The sequence below is a fragment of the Silene latifolia genome, chromosome 11, assembly GCF_048544455.1.
Source record: "Silene latifolia isolate original U9 population chromosome 11, ASM4854445v1, whole genome shotgun sequence".
NCBI classification, from domain to species: domain Eukaryota; kingdom Viridiplantae; phylum Streptophyta; class Magnoliopsida; order Caryophyllales; family Caryophyllaceae; genus Silene; species Silene latifolia.
The window spans coordinates 100466919-100472121 of record NC_133536.1 but is presented as its reverse complement, the minus strand read 5'-3'; positions in this window follow the sequence as shown (position 1 = coordinate 100472121).

The window sequence follows — 5203 nt, the reverse complement described above, 5'->3', positions numbered from 1 at the left end:
TGTCTTCCTCAACCATTTTGATCTGGTTGTACCCACTATACCCGTCCATGAATGATAATAGGGCGTGCTCGACGGTGTTATCCACCAGGAAGTCAACATGTGGCAGAGGGAAGTCGTCTTTTGGACTTGCTTTGTTTAGGTCTCTGAAGTCAACACAAACCCAAATTCTCCCATCTTTCTTGGCTTCGAGGACTATGTTGGCCACCCAGTCAGAGTATTCTGAAACTTTGATGAATCCAGCTTTGAACTATTTGTCTACCTCTTCCTTAATTTTCAGGGCGCATACGGCGCAACTTTTGCTTCACGGGTTTAGCTCCGGGTTTAATGGGTATCATGTGCTCTGTAATTTCCTTGTCGATCCCAGGCATGCCTTTGTACGAACATGCAAATACATCCTTGTATTCGTGTAGGAGGTCAATGAACTACTGTCTTTCCGAGTGGTTAAGGGTGTTCCCTATCCTAAATTCTTGAAGTGTATTGTCGGTCCCTACGTTAATAGGTTCGATCTCCTCAATGTTGGGGGTCCTATATTCTCGTTTGTTAAGTTCTTTGGCTAGGTGAGGTGGGTAGTCACTCAAGTTAAATTCCTCATATTCATTTAGAATTACATTGCAGTTAAATTGAGATGAGTCATCAGCAAACTTAGCGTTCATTAACTCGACTTAAGCGAAAAGCTCGGATAGGACAGACATCTCATGGGCAGTCAGAGGCGACGCAGTAGAGGAGGTGGCTCCTGGAACAAGCTTCGGGTTGCTACCTTCTGCAGGAGTAGGGATGACCCTAGTTGTCTCGGCCTCTGAGGCAGCCACAAGTTTGTGATAAAACAGTGGAAAGGGAACTTTGACCAGGACATCAAGAGTGTTAGGAGCTAAGACAGACTCTGACTCAGACTCATACTCACACTCACACTCCTTCTCATCTTCACTTCCCTTTTTGAACATAAGGCCTTCTCCAGTTGTGATCTTGAGAATGCGGCCTTAACGGTCGGTCCACTTCACAGTTTTCCTCCACCCTTGTGCAGCTTTCTCTGGGTCAGCATCAGAGATTAAGGCGGTGGGATTGAACTGGTTATCGTTTAGAGCAATGTTGATTATGTCCTCATAGCCGAGGTGTTTGAAGTTGTCTTCTCCGAAGAGGAGACTGACGTCTTGTCCGTCCAGGCATGGTATCGACTCAGATTTGGTCGACGCATCTTTGGTGTTATCGGGGATAAAGTAGCAGTCTTGAAATAACTCTACGCCCGGGTGTTTGACCTTTGCTACGGAGTCATAGATTGGCTCAAGAAAGCCGTTGTAGAGCTTGGATTCTCCCTCGGGGACGAAGTATCCGTTGAGAGTCAAATGGTAGGGACGAAGGATGACTCCATGCTTTTTGCGTTTCCGTATTAGGAGATTCATTTCATGGATGTCTGCATCGGTTGGCTCATAGCCTAGCCCGAAGAGGATGCTGGGGACCTTGGCCTGTTTCAAGGGAGGCAAGGTGCTCTTCCGCGGATTGAGATGTAGGCCCGAGAAATAACCCTGGCGCATCAAAATGCGGTTGACTGTGAGGTTCGAGAACGGGTCACAATCAAAGGATTTTGATTCATCGGTTAGGGCATTCATAGCTTGGAATCCCCACATTTCGCTGCTGTCCTCTTCAATGACCTGAGAGACTATTCCCTTCTTCATGATAGCCTTAATCGGGGAGGCGGGAATTGTGATTGTTTTCCCGTTGAAAGGGACCCGGATTTTCTGATGAAGGGTTGAGGTGACGGCCTTGGCTGCATGAATCCAGGGGCGTCCTAAAAGTATGTTGAAAGAGGCGTCGATATCGACCACCTCAAAACTGGCTTGTCTTTGCAAGGGTCCAGTTCCAATGGTCAAGGCGATGAGCCCCGCGACTTTACGACGAGTGTCGTCATAAGCGCGTACTCCATGATTAGTCAGACCAAGTCCGCTTCCTTGATACCCAGTTTAAGAGAAGATGACCGGGTTACTCAGGTCGGGGACAACCCTTTTCATGTGTGCTACCACTTCTTCAGGAGAGGATGTAGAGGGAACTGTCAACTTTCCCAAGGCTTGTAACAAAGGTTGCCGATGTTCAAAGGATGTAGCAATCAGTTGCCAACTTAAAATTTCGGCTTTCACCTTTTGCAGTTGTTTAAGGATTGAGTTTCGGGAACCTAGGGTTGAGTGTCCACGTCCGGGACAATTTGGTCATTCGTTTTTTGAATAGTTGTTGAAATGTTCAGATTTTGGTAGGGGCGTCCGGATCGGGTAAGGTGGCCGATCTGCCTTTTCCCGAAGTGATGTAGATATCCTCCGCGTTGTCTCTCCATATACCGTTGATTTCGGGATAGCGAAGGTACCTTGGAGGGGCATTCCTCGGCGGGTAGTTTTTACAGGGGAAGTTCTGGTGGGGTAGTTTTTGTGGGGTTGATTATTGTGGGTTTGATTATTTTGGGGTGCATGCCAGAACGGTCGCGGGAGCAATATTTTCTAGAACTGGGAGTTTTGGGCGCTTGGAGGACCCTCCCTCAGGCGTGGTGTTGGGGGGTTGAAAATCAACCGGTGTTAAGCGTCCTCAAGTCGTGTAATCCTTTCTGAGAGACTGGCTATGGCTTCTTCAACCTGTTGGAACATGGTGAGCATGGTCGCAGCGCTGAAACCGAATATCCCGTCCGGGGTATCCTTTTCCAAGGCATTCACCTCATCATCAATAGGTATGACGAGGTGTGAACTGTTGGAGTTAGTGTCCTCCACAATAATGCGTTTACAAATTAAATCTCATTACAGGAATATAATAGGGATACTTATATTTATGTAATACATGTCAGTTGATTAACGTAAATCAATAACGGTAGCCTGACTAGAGTTTAACGTTATTATCGTATGACGGCGGTGATCAACTGATCCCTTTTGGTCACACCTACAAGATCGAGCCCCAATAAATATCTAATTAATTGTATGTGATACAGTTTAATTAGTCCCTTGATAAATTGACTAAAAAGTTAGTCGATTAATTTAGAGAGAACGAGTTACGAACTCGGGCCGACGGAAATTATTATTTAATTATGCGATAATTGAATAATAAATTAATGGAGACGGATTTTATTATTCAATAGTTAATTAATAAAATTGTACTAACTGACTAATGCGATTAGTGTTGGTACATATTATATGTATATGTACATAAAAAGAGTGTTATAAGATGAAAATAATTGGAAAATATTTTTATCATACAAAATGATAAAATAATAGTTTTATATCAATTTGTGTGATAAATTGTAAAAATAAATGGAGCCATAATGGGTATGGGAGCCGTGACATACATCCATAAAATGGACGTTATGGACACGACATTTAATCTTAAGCATGCTTGGTTTGCTTTTGTTCTTCCCAATTATTTTATCTTCTGAATGCTAATTAATTTTAGCATGCTCTCAACACTCAAGGTACTCTTTTCCTCTCCTCTAGAAAAAACCCCCCTCCTCCCCCCCCCCCCCCCCCCTAATTGAGTAATTGTTAGTCATTTTTATAAAACAACTTTTGTGTGGAAAATCTCTCTAACCTCTCTCTAAAATATTATTAGAAATCCTATTAGTTAATAACAAAATCTAATATTTACATATTACTAAAAGGTGTTAGTAATATTATTAAGGGTAGTATTTGTAGTATCTAGTTAATACTACTTATACTAATTTGTGGCAAGTTCTTGGGTGCAATCTAAAGGAGGTCTTCTACATTGGAAATTTGGATTTCTTGGAGGATCATTCCATTATTGTAAGCTTAAGAACAACAAAGATAGGAGATCTTGCTGTGCGCATATTTTCGATCTACTAATTTAAGGAACATTCTTACTCTCCTCTCTTGGCTAAATATCTAATACATGCAACATAGATCTTGGTCATCTAAATTAAAATGGTTCTCACAAATATATTTTAGATAACTACTATGAGTTAAGGAACTTTCAAGTGGTATCAGAGCAAGGCTTGTTGCATATATTATGATTTTAGTTTTTATTCTAGTTATAAGGATAACATATCTAAAATCGGAAAAATATGCTAAAATATGTTTTGGCTCGAAATAATTTTTTTCATTCTACCTACTGACCTTAAAATGGTTGTGGTCAAACTTGGAAATCTATGGAGTATTTTGCTAATTATTATCATTTTTATATAAAACCAAGTCAATATTACCGCATTTGGTTAAAAGGTTAACTAAAATTAGTTTCATGGTGATTCTGGCCATGAAAATTTTATATAATCCTACATGTGTGTTTTACATAGTGTAAGTAAAATTTCATAATTTGTTATTGAGTATTGCATGGTTATTGATTTCTATGGTTAAAAAGTCAATAAAATGGGTTTATTTTGTTCAAAATATGGAACTATATTTTCTGGGTATGAGAAATTTTTGTATATTCAAAAATATGTTTTAAAAGTTAAAAGTGAAATTTAAAAATTTATTTCACCTCTTTTTGATGTTTATTGGTTTTTATAAAGATATAAATCGATAAATATGAATATTTTAATTCTCAAAATTTTTATTCGAAGTTTTTGTGGAAATTTAGACTTTTGGGTCCCTGCATATGTTCCATAATATAAAAATTTCTTATTTTCAAAATTTTATAATAGTTATAATTATTTTGAATTATGTCATAAAAGGTTATGTTAAAACCGATATAATTAGTAAATAATATTAATTCAAACTAATTAATTATCAACAAATTACTGGGGACTAATGGTTGAGTTCTAAAACAGTTTAGACAATTAGTTTGAGCTTAAACGTGTCTTAAACGTTGATTATTGATTTTTAAACGGTTAAAAATCGATTAAGTCCACAAAACCAAGCTAGATACCTATGATTGTGCTAGGGGGTGATTTTGGCATTTTTATATAGCATTTCAAGCATTTTATTTATGTTGAATGAATGAGTGTCATTTATTTAAATTATTCTTATAATTTGCACCTAGTATGGCCTAGTTATTTTAATCGTTATTACCGGTAATGAATGGGAATAGCGATTTGTTTGTAATTTAAATACGATCTCGTATTGTCGGTTTGTAATTAGTTAATAGATTTTATTTATTTTTATTTAATTAATGTTTAATAGGAATTGCTATGTAATTTGATTATAGTAGTTTTTATTACCGGCGTTTCCATAAGATAGAGTTTCCTCGAGACGGTGTTAATTTTGGAAAGGAGTTCCAAATCCCTCAA